Source organism: Mesocricetus auratus, unplaced genomic scaffold, assembly GCF_017639785.1.
Source record: "Mesocricetus auratus isolate SY011 unplaced genomic scaffold, BCM_Maur_2.0 contig_6556_pilon_obj, whole genome shotgun sequence".
NCBI classification, from domain to species: Eukaryota; Metazoa; Chordata; class Mammalia; order Rodentia; family Cricetidae; genus Mesocricetus; species Mesocricetus auratus.
Genome location: NW_024432389.1, coordinates 4791 through 17105, shown reverse-complemented (window position 1 = coordinate 17105; position 12315 = coordinate 4791). Strand labels below are relative to the sequence as shown.

Here is a 12315-nt window from a genome sequence, read left to right as displayed (position 1 = left end):
GAATCACTTTTGGCTACTGTCCTGCTCATCCCATACTGGCTTGTTGTGTCCGGAAAGTCCAAGTATCCAGTACTTACTCAGTTCAGTAGGTTGGACTTGTCAGCTGGTCTTTATTATATGCTGGTATTCAAAGAAGTATTCTGTAATGGCAGTGAAGGCTGCACTTGCTACAAGGTTTGTGCAAGCAGGCAGAGTGGCAACAGCTGCCTTCTTCCATGTCCATTTATATGCATCCAGCATAAGGTGTGTCCCACTTTAGGGTGTGTCTCCTAGCCTCAGATCAGAATTAAAGGTGTGTAACTGCTTCAAGTGGATCTGCCTACTCCAGCTTATGCAAAATATTTGGCACAGGTGTGACCTCCATTTAATGACTTTAGTTAATTTCAAGTGTTGTCTAGTTGGGAGCCAATGAAAACAACCACAAGTGCATATTGCTTATCTGAGTAAGTTTTCCATGAATAAGGGAATGTTCTGAAATCCTAATATCTGTTATTTACTCTTCTCATGATGTTAGAAGACTTTCTCCCATCCTACTGTGGTCGTTCACGCCTTTAATCCCAGAACTTTGGAGTCAGAGGCAGTCAGAACTCTTTAACTCAAAAAGCAGCAGGATATACAGAAGTAGTTCTAGCACAGCCAGAGCTGTTACAAAGAAAAACTCTGCCTCTGGAAAAATAAGTATTCTTTCCTTAAGCATGATCCAGGAAGAGGTACTTTTCTTCAATCAGGGGTCTCAGTGTTCACAATATGGAAGTCAGGATAGAAGAATTTCTTTTTTTATTTTATTTTCCAGTTTAAATTTAGATAAGAAACGAGGTTGCTTCACAAGTCAGTTCCAGGTCTCTTTCCCTTTCCCTCCCCTCCACCCGTGCCCTTCCCCCAACCCCCCCATTATCCCCTCATTCCTCCATGGAGGGTGAGGCCCTCCATGGGGGTGTCCATAGTCTGTCATTTCATATAGGGCAGGGCCTAGACCCTTCCCCAAGAGTTCAGGGTGAGAGTGCACCTCACTTTGTTCTATGGGAGTCCAAAGTCCGTGTGTATACTCGGGATGGGTACTGATCTGCTGCCCGAGGCTCAATAGATTACCTAGGCCTCCTCACATTCAGAGGGTCTTGATCAGTCCCATGATGGATTCCCAGGCTGATGCCTGGGATTCAAGAGTTAACCTTTGTCAGGTCACCTGTTTCTGGGGGTTAAACCAGCCCAGTCTTAATCCCTTTGGTCACCAGTCCTCCCTCTCTGTCACTGGCTTTCTTGAGTTCAGCTCAGTACTTAACCAAGGGAGTCTGCCTCTTCTTCGATGCTCCACTAAACAAAGTTTCTGTTTCCCAGACTCTGTGGCCATGGGATTGTAGGCTGGCCCTTCCCAGATCTATGTCTAAAATCCATATATGAGAGAGTACATGCCATGTTTCTCTTTTTGTGACTGGGTTACCTCACTCAGAAGGGTTTCTTCTAGTGTCATCCATTTGCCTGCGAATCTCAGGCAAAGAATTTCTTTAGGCAGAAACAGGCAGGACCCTCTGTAACGTCTATCTTCTTTCTTGCTTTTTATTCCATCCATACTCACAGTTCTGGGGATGTCTCCACAAAATTTCCTTTGTGCCCTTGCCCCAACACTTCAGTTAATCTTCCTTGAACACTTTTCCTGATTCATTTCAGGTATGCTATGAGAAGATTCTAAGAAAATCTGAAGTCTAGCAAATCGCTAGCACAAAGCATCCAGGAAATATTGGACACCGTGCAAAGACCAAACCTAAGAATAATAGGAGGGGAAAGAGGGGAAAAACTCAACTCAAAGGGACAGAAAACATACTCAACAAAATCATAGAATAAAACTTTCCCAACCTAAACAAAGACATGCCATTGAAGGTACAAGACACTTACAGAACACCAAATAGAGTGGATCACAAAAAAGTCCCCTTGCCACATAATAATCAAGACCCCAAGCATACAAATAAAGAAAGAATACTTAGAGCAGCTAAGGAAAAAAGTCAAATAACATATAAAGGCAAACCTGACTTCTCCATGGAAACTCTGAAAGCCAGAATGTCCTGGATAGATATTCTATCAACAGTAAGAGACCATGGATGCCAGCCCAGACTACTATACCCAGCAAACCGTTCAATCACTATAGATGGAGAAAACAAGATATTCCATGAAAAAGCCAGATTTAAACAATACTTATCCACTAACCCTACCCTACAGAAATTTCTGGAAGGAAAACTCCAGTACAAATACATTAACTACAACCAGAAAAACTTAGGAAATAGATAATCCATTTTAACAATTCCCAAAAGAGAAAGCAGGTGGAAATCCATATACAATTCCACCAAGAACAACACTTCCAAAACAAACAAGAACCAGCGATCAAATGTCATTAATATCCCTCAATAGTAATGGTCTTAATTTGCCCATAAAATGGCACTGGCTGACAGAATGGACTCAAAGACAGAAGCCGTCCTTCTGCTCCATACAAGAAACACACCTCAGCCTCAAAGACAGACATTACCTCAGAGTTAAGGGTTGGAAAAAGATTTTTCAATCAGATGGCCCCAAGAAACAAGCAGGGTTGGCAATCCTAATACCTAACATTTGTTAGACTTTAAACTGAAATCAATCAAAAGAGATGAAGGAGGTCATTTCATATTCATCACAGGAAAAATCAACCAAGATGAAGTCTCGAATTTGAACATCTATGCCCCAAATACAAAGGCATCCACATTCGTAAAAGAAACATTACTAAATTTCAAACCACACATAAAACCTCACACACTAATAGTGGGAGACTTCAACACCCCACTGTCAACATTAGAAAGTACTACAAGACAGAAACTTAACAATGAAACAAAGGAACTAATAGGATTATGACCGAATTGGGTTTGACAGACATCTATAGAACATTCCATGCAAACACAAAAGAATATAACTTCTTCTCAGTGCCACATAGAACCTTCTCAAAAATTGACCACATATTTGGTAACATAGCAAAGCTCAACAGGTACAAAAAAGTAGTTATAACTCCATGTATCTTATCAGACCACCATGCTTTAAAGTTAGAGTTCAACAACAACACAAACAGCAGGAACCCTACAAAACCATCGCAATTGAATAATGCGCTGTTGCACCAAGCATGGATCAAAGAAGAAATAAAAAAAGGAAATTAAAGACTTCCTAGAATTCAATGAGAATCAAGACACAACATGCCCAAACTTATGGGACACTTTGAAAGCAGTGCTAATAGGAAATTTCAGAGCACTAAGTGCCCATATGAAGAAACTAGAGGATAGTTACCATAGAGAACTAAGAGCACAGCTGAAAGCTCTAGAACACAAGGAAGCAAATTCACCCAGGAGGAGTAGATTCCAGGAACTAATGAAATTGAGGGCTGAAAACAATAAAACAGAAACTAGGAAGACAATACAAATAATCAATGTAACAAAGAGTTGGTTCTTGCAGAAAATCAACAAGATAGACAAACCTTTATCAAAACTCACCAAATGGTATAATGTGAACATGCAAATTAACAAAATCAGAAATAAAAAGGGGGACAAACAACAGACAGTGAGGAAATCCAGAGAATCATCAGTTCACAGTTGAAAACCTGTACTCCAGCCGGGCGTTGGTGGCACATGCCTTTATTCCCAGCACTCAGGAAGCAAAGGCAAACAGATCACTGTGAGTTCGAGGCCAGCCTGGTCTACACAGTGAGTTCCAGGGTTGCTTCACAAGTCAGTTCGAGGTCCCTCTCCCTTTCCCTCCCCTCCTCCCATGCCCTCCTCCCATCCCCCCCCCCCCGTTATCCCCTCATTCCCCCAGGGTGAGGCCCTCCATGGGGGTGTCCATAGTCTGTCATTTCATATAGGGCAGGGCCTAGACCCTTCCCCAAGAGTTCAGGGTGAGAGTGCACCTCACATTGTTCTATGGGAGTCCAGAGTCCGTGTGTATACTTGGGATGGGTACTGATCTGCTGTCCAAGGCTCAATAGATTACCTAGGCCTCCTCACTGACACCCAGATTCAGGGGGTCTTGATCAGTCCCATGCTGGATTCCCAGGCTGATGCCTGGGATTCAAGAGTTAACCTTTGTCTGGTCAGCTGTTTCTGGGGGTTAAACCAGCCCAGTCTTAATCCCTTTGATCATCAATCCTCCCTCTCTGATACTGGCTTTCTTGAGTTCAGCTCACTACTTAACCAGCCACTAAATGAAGTTTCTGTTTCCCAGGCTCTCTGGCCATAGGATTGTAGGCTGGCACTCCACAGATCTATGTCTAAAATCCATATATGAGAGAGTACATGCCATGTTTCTCTTTTTGTGACTGGGTTACCTCACTCAGGATGGTTTCTTCTAGTGTCATCCATTTACCTGCGGATCTCATGATTCCATTATTTTTTTCTGCTGAATAGTACTCCATTGTGTAGATGTACCACATTTTCTCTATCCACTCTTCGGGTGAGGGACATCTAGGTTGCTTCCAAGTTCTGGCTATTACAAATAAAGCTGCTATGAACATAGTGGAACAGACATCTTTGTTATATGAATGGGCATCTTTTGGATATATGCCTAAGAGTGGAGTTGCTGGGTCTTGTGGTAGGTTTATTCCCATTTTTCTGAGCAATCTCCATACTGCTTTCCAAAGTGGCTGAACCAGTTGGCACTACCACCAGCAATGGAGGATTGTCCCCCTTTCACCACATCCTCTCCAGCATAAATTGTCATTGGTGTTTTTGATTTTAGCCATTCTGACAGGAGTGAGATGGTATCTCAGAGTTGCTTTGATTTGCATTTCCCGGATGGCTAAGGATGTTGAGCACTTTCTCAAGTGACTCTCAGCCATTTTAGACTCCTCTATTGAAATCTCTCTATTTAGTTCTGCAGCCCACTTCTTAATTGGGTCCTTTGCTGTTTTGGAGACTTGCTTCTTGAGTTCTTTGTAAATTTTGGAGATCAACCCTCTGTCAGATGTGGGATTAGTGAATATTTTTTCCCATTCTGTGGGCTGCCTTTTTGTCTTGCTGACTGTGTCCTTTGCCTTACAGAAGCTTCTCAGTTTCAGTAGGTCCCATTTATTAATTGTTGATCTCACTGTCTGTGCTACTGGTGTTATGTTCAGGAAGCTGTCTCCTGTACCAATTCGTTCAAGGGTACCACCCACTTTCTCTTCTAAGAGGTTCAGTGTGGCTGGATTTATGTTGAGGTCTTTGATCCATTTGGACTTAAGTTTTGTGCATGGCGATAAACATGGATCGATCCGCATTCTTCTACATGCCAGTCTCCAATTATGCCAGCACCATTTGTTGAAGATGCTTTCTTTATTCCATTGTATATTTTTAGCTTCTTTGTCAAAGATCAGATGTTCGTACGTGTGTGGGTTAATACCCGGATTTTCAATTCGATTCCATTGGTCTACCTGTCTATTTTTGTGCCAATACCAAGCTGTTTTCAGGACTATAGCTCTATAATAGAGCTTGAGGTCAGGGATGGTGATGCCTCCGGACGTTGCCTTGTTGAACAAGGTTGTTTTGGCTATCCTGGGTCTTTTGTTTTTCCATACAAAATTGATTATTGTTCTTTCAAGGTCTGTGAAGAACTGTGCTGGGATTTTAATGGGGATTGCATTGAATCTGTAGATTGTTTTTGGCAGGATTGCCATTTTTACTACATTGATCCTACCTATCCAAGAGCATGGGAGATCTTTCCATTTTCTGAGGGCCTCTTTAATTTCTTTCTTTAAAGATTCAAAGTTCTTACGATACAGGTCTTTCACTTGTTTGGTTAGCGTTACCCCAAGGTATTTTATGTTGTTTGTGGCAATTGTAAAGGGTGATGCTTCTCTGATTTCTCTTTCAGCCCTTTTATCATCTGTATATAGTAGGGCTACTGGTTTTCTTGAGTTGATCTTGTAGCCTGCCACTTTGCTGAAGGTGTTAATCAGCTGTAAGAGTTCCCTGGTAGAGTTCTTTGTGTCATTGATGTAAACTATCATATCGACTGCAAACAGTGAAAGTTTGACCTCTTCCTTCCCAATTTGTATCCCCTTGATCCCCCTTTGTTGTCGTATGGCAATAGCTAGAACTTCAAGTACCATGTTGATAAGGTATGGAGAGAGTGGACAGCCTTGTTTTGTTCCTGATTTTAGAGGAATTGCGTTGAGTTTCTGTCCATTTAGTTTGATGTTGGCTGTTGGTTTACTGTATATAGCTTTTATTATGTTTAAGTATGTCCCTGTTATCCCAGATCTCTCCAAGAACTTTATCATGAAGGGGTGTTGGATTTTGTCAAAGGCTTTTTCAGCATCTAGTGAGATGATCATGTGATTTTTGTTTTTCAGCTTGTTTATATGGTGGATTACGTTGATGGCATTTTCGTATGTTGAACCATCCCTGCATTCCTGGGATGAAACCTACTTGATCGTGGTGAATGATTGTTTTGATGTGTTCTTGGATCCGATTTGCCAGTATTTTATTGAGTATTTTTGCATCAATGTTCATGAGGGATATTGGTCTGAAGTTCTCTTTCTTAGTTGTGTCTTTGTGTGGCTTGGGGATCAAGGTTATTGAAGCCTCATAGAAAGAGTTTGGCAAAGACCCTTCTGCTTCTATTGTGTGGAACACTTTGGGAAGAATTGGTATAAGCTGTTCTTTGAATTTCTGGTAGAATTCTGCACTGAGTCCATCTGGACCTGGGCTTTTTTTGGTTGGTAGACTTTTGATGACAGCTTCTATTTCCATAGGGGTTATAGGTCTATTTAAATTGCTTATCTGTTCTTGATTTAGTTTTGGCAATTGATAGCTGTCCAGTAAGTCATCCATTTCCTTTAAATTTTCGAATTTTGTGGAGTACAGGTTTTCAAAGTATGACCTAATGATTCTCTGGATTTCCTCAGAGTCTGTTGTTATGTCCCCCTTTTCATTTCTGATTTTGTTAATTTGCATGTTCACTCTCTGCTGTTTGGTAAGTTTGGACAAAGGTTTGTCTATCTTGTTGATTTTCTCAAAGAACCAACTCTTCGTTGCGTTGATTCTTTGTATTGTTTTCCTGGTTTCTACTTTATTGATTTCAGCCCTCAATTTGATTATTTCCTGGCGTCTACTCCTCCTGGGGGAGTGTGCTTCTTTGTGTTCTAGAGCTTTCAGCTGTGATGTTAATTCTCTGGTATAACTGTTCTCCTGTTTCTTCATGTGAGCATTTAGCGCTATGAACTTCCCCCGTAGCACTGCTTTCAAAGTGTCCCATAGGTTTGGGTATGTTGTGTCTTCATTCTCATTGAATTCGAGGAAGTCTTTAATTTCTTTTTTATTTCTTCTTTGACCCAGGGATGGTGCAGTTGAGCATTATTCAATTTCCATGAGTTTGTAGGTTTTCTGCAATTTGTGTTGTTGTTGAATTCTAATTTTAAAGCATGGTGGTCTGATAAGATGCATGGAGTTATTCCAATTTTTTTGTAGCTGCTGAGGTTTGATATGTTGCCAAGTATGTGGTCGATTTTTGAGAAGGTTCCATGTGGTGGTGAGAAGAAGGTATATTCTTTTTTATGTGGATGAAATGTTCTATAGATATCTGTTAATCCCAGTTGGGTCATTACTTCTATTAGACCCTTTGCTTCTTTGTTGAGTTTCTGTTTGGTATTCCTGTCTAGTGGTGAGAGTGGTGTGTTGAAATCTCCCACTATAACTGTGTGGGGCTTTAGATGAGATTTAAGTTCTAATAATGTTTCTTTAACGAATGTGGATGCCTTTGTATGTGGGGCATAGATGTTCAGGATAGACACTTCATCTTGGTGGGTTTCACCTGTGATGAGTATGTAATGACCTCCTTCATCTCTTTTGATTGATTTTATTTTAAAGTCTAGTTTGTTAGATATTAGGATTGCTACCCCTGCTTGTTTCTTGGGTCCATTCGATTGAAAATTTTTTCCCAACCTTTAATTCTCAGGTAATGTCTGTCTTTGAGGGTGAGGTGTGTTTCTTGTATGCAGCAGAAAGAAGGGTTCTGTCTTCGAATCCATTCTGCTAGTCTGTGTCTTTTTATGGGTGAGTTAAGGCCATTAATATTGAGGGATATTAATGACCAATGATTGCTCATCCTTCTTCGATTTGCGATGGTTGTTGTTGGTGGAATTATGTGTGGAGTTTCACCCCTTTGTTCTTTTGGCTGTTGGTAGAGAGGGATTCTCTAATGCTTATGTTTTTCTGGTTGTAGTTAGCTTCCTTGGGTTGGAGTTTTCCTTCCAAAATTTTCTGTAGGGCTGGGTTAGTGGACACATATTGCTTGAATCTAGTTTTGTCATGGAATATCTTGTTTTCTCCGTCTATAGTGATTGAGAGCTTTGCCGGGTATAGTAGTCTGGGCTGGCATCCATGGTCTCTTAGTGTAGGTAGAATATCTATCCAGGACCTTCTGGCTTTCAGCGTTTCCATGGAGAAATCAGGTGTAATTCTGATAGGTCTGCCTTTATATGTTACTTGACCTTTTTCCTTAGCTGCTCTTAATATTCTTTCTTTATTCTGTATGTTTGGGGTCTTGATTATTATGTGGCGAGGGATTCTTTTTGTGGTCCACTCTATTTGGTAGTTCTCTATCTATGAGGTTTCACATAGCCTCTGGCTACCAAAGCCATACACAGACAAAACTAAGAAAGTGAACTTCAGGCCAATATACCTCATGAACATTGATGCAAAAATACTCTATAAAATGCTGGCAAATCAGATCCAAGATCACATCAGAAAACTCATCCACCATGATCTAGTATGCTTCTTCCCAGGCATGCAGGGTTGGTTCAACATACGAAAACCCATCAATGTAATCCACAATATAAACATGCTGAGAAACACAAATCACGTGATCATCTCACTGGATGCTGAAAAAGTCTTTGACAAAATGCAACATCCCTTCATGCTGAAGGCCTTGGAGAGATCTGGAAAACAGGAACATACCTAAACATAATACAGCGAACCAACAGCCAACATTAAACTAAATGTAGAAAAAACTGACCGCAGTTCCTCTAATATCAGGTCCAAGGGAAGGCTGTCCACTCTCTCCATTCCTTTACAAAATTGTACTTGAAGTTCAATCAATAGCAATAAGAAAACAAAAGGAGATCAAGGGAATACAATTTGGAAAGGAAGAGGTCAAACTTTCACTATTTGCAGATGATATGATAGTTTATATAAATGACCCAAAGAACTCTACCAGGGAACTCTTGTAGCTTGTAAATATATCATATATATATATATATATATATATATATATGTTTATGAAGGAACTTTTATTCTGTATACATATTTATATGTGTGGTATTTGTATCATTTCCTAATTAAATATTACCTTTGTATTTATGTTTCCCTCATGCTTTTGTACTTATTTGCGTCTTCTTTCCTACCTCCCTGCCATCTCCACCCTTCCAGTCATTCACATTCATCTTCTAATATTCTCTCTACTCATTTTCAAATTTATTATATTCAGTGTAGTTTTATTCTCATCATTTCTTATTTCTCTTCTTCCTTCTCTTTTCTTCCTTTGTTTCTCCTTTTGGTTTCTTTTGTTATTGTCTCTATTTAGGAAGACTGATCATTGAGTTCATGGATGAAACACATGTCAGACATTGTTTCTTAACAATGTCTGACCTTCTACCGGTTGGGAAAATTTTCTTCTATGATTTTTTGAATATGTTTTCTGCACCATTGAGCTGGGATTCTTTGATTGCTTCTATACCTATTATTCTTAGATTTGGTCTTTTCAGGGAGTCCCATATTTCCTGGATATTTTGTGTTAAGCCTTTGTTGGATTTAAGACTTTCATTTGTCCATGAATCTATTTCCTCTAGTTTATCTTCAGTGCATGAGATTCTGTCTTCCATCTCTTATATTCTGTTAGTTATGCTTGCATCTGTAGTTCCTCATTGTTTATTCAGCCTTTCGAATTCCAGCATTACCCCTGTTTGTGTTTTTCTTATTGTCTCCATTTCAGTTTTCAGATCTTAAACTGTTTGAATTGTTTCCTTCATCTGTTTGAATTTTTTCTTTGCTTTCATTGCTTTCATTAAAGGATTCCTTGATTTCTTGCAATTTTTGGTCTGTGTTTTCTTCCATTTCTTTTAGTGAATTTCTCATATCCTCTTTGAGGGCATCTATCAATTTCAGGAGGTTGTTTTGAAGGTCATTCTTTTCTGTTTAATTTGTGTTGATATGTTCAGATCTTGCTGGTGTACTAAATGCTGGTGGTATACTGGCTCCATTGTTGTTGGCTGTGTTTTCCTATTGCCTTTTTCCCATCCTTTCTTTCAGTGGGTGCTCATGGGGTCTCTTCCACACCTGGTGGGTTTGGGTATAAGGATCATTTCCAGTGTGTTCAAGTATGTAAAATACTTCAGTGGTGAAAGGTGAGTCTGGAACCCTCTCAAGAACAAGACAGATATCAGAGAGGACATAAGCAACAGAAAAGGATGAGAACACAATGAAGACTGAGGTGTCTGCAGACTCACGGTGATTTTACCAGGAGTGCCAGGTCACCTCTAGGCACAGAACATGCACAGGTATACAGAGACAGGGGATGTAGGTAGTTGTGTCTCAGAGCAGGACCCCCACTCACATTAAGCACCAAGAAAGGACCGGAAGACACAGTGTGGGAAGACACAATGTGGGAAGACACAGGGTGGTCCTTCTAGGGGGCATAGGTCTTCTCTAGGTGCAGCAATTTTCCATGGAGACATAGTCAGGGATGTAGAGACTTGAGGCTCAGAGCAGGGCCCCCACTCACATTAAGTAGCAGGAAAAGACTGGAAGACACAGGTGGGGGCAGACTCAGGGTGAGTTTCGAGGAGGCATGGATTTTCTCTAGGTGCAGCAAATGCCCAGGGAGACTGAGGCAGAGATGTATGGAGATGAGGCTCAGAGCAGGGCCCCCACTCACCTGAAGCACCAGGAAAGGACAGGAAGACACTGAAGACTGAGGTATGGGCAGATTGAGGATCGTCTTTCTGAGAGGGGCAGGTCTTCTTTAGGTGCAGAAAATGCTCAGAGAGAGGGAGATGGGGATGTTGGAAGTTTGGGCTCTGAGCAGGACCTCCACTCACCTTAAGCACCAGGAAAGCACCAGAAGACACAGCCATGTACAGACTCCTGGTGCTCCTTCTGGGAGGTGTAGGTCTTCTCTAGGCAGAGAAAACACCCAGTGAGGCAGAGCCAGGGATGTAGGGAGTTGCTGCTCAACGCAGTGCCCACACTTACCTTAAGCAACAGGAAAGGATTGGAAGACACAGGTGTGGGCAGACAAAGGGTGATCCTTCCTGGAGGCCTTTGTCTTCTCTAGGCACAGAAAATGCCCAAGGAGATAGAGCTGGGGATGTAGGGATTTGGGGCTCAGAGCAGGGTCCCCACTCACCTTAATCACTGGGAAAGGACCAGAAGACAAATGTATGGCCAGATTCAGGATGATTCTTCCAAGAGTTGCTGGACTTCTCTATGCACAGAAAACACCCAGGGAGATGGAGCCAAGGATTTAGGGAGTTGGGGATCAGAACATGGTTCCCACTCACCTTAAGCACCAGAAAAGGACCAGAAGTCACAGGTGTGGGCAAACTCATGGTGATCCTTCCATTAAGCATAGGTCTTCTCTAGGCACAGCAAATGCCCTGGTATAGGGTTCAGGGATGTAAGAAGTTAGGGCTCAGAGCAGGGCTTCCAGTCAACTTATGCACCAGGAAAGTACCAAAAGACACTGAAGACTAAGGTGTGGGCAGACTCAAGTAGGTCCTTCCACGGGTGGAAAGGTCATCTATAGGTGCAGAAAACACCCAGGGAGTAGGAGCTCGGGAGGTAGGGAGTTGGTGCTCATAGCAGGGCCCCCACTCACCTTAAGCACTGGCAAAGTACTGGAAGACACAGCTGTGGGCAGACTCAGGGTGATCATACCGGGAGGCATAGGTCTTATCTAGGTGTAGAAAACACCCAGGGAGATGGAGCCAGGGATAAAGGAGTTGGGATTCAGAGCAGGGCCCCCAACCAACTTAAGTACCTAAAGGCCTGGAAGACACTGAAAACTGAGGTGTGGGGACACTCAAGGTAGTCCTTCCAGAAGGGGCACGTCTTCTCTAGGCACAGAAAATGCCCAGGTAATGGAGTTGGGGATGTAGGGTGTTGGGGCAAATTGTCACGTACTACAGATACAAGCATAACCATCAGAATACAAGAGATGGAACACAGAATCTCAGGTGTTGAAGATACACTAGTGGAAATAGATTCATGGACCAACGAAAATCTGAAGTCCAACAATTCCTAAGACAAAATATCCAGGAAATATGGGACACTGTGA

At 41.7% G+C, this 12315-nt stretch overlaps 1 long non-coding RNA gene across 1 annotated transcript; it reads right to left on the bottom strand.

The window, feature by feature from the left end:
* Positions 1–10921: 10921 nt before the first annotated feature.
* LOC121138342 lies at positions 10922–11936 on the bottom strand. The gene is made up of 4 exons (XR_005875414.1): positions 11857–11936; positions 11540–11635; positions 11386–11463; positions 10922–11155 (listed from the first exon to the last, which is right to left on the bottom strand). It is a non-coding gene; the product is annotated as an uncharacterized LOC121138342 (long non-coding RNA).
* Between the last annotated feature and the right edge of the window lie 379 nt (positions 11937–12315).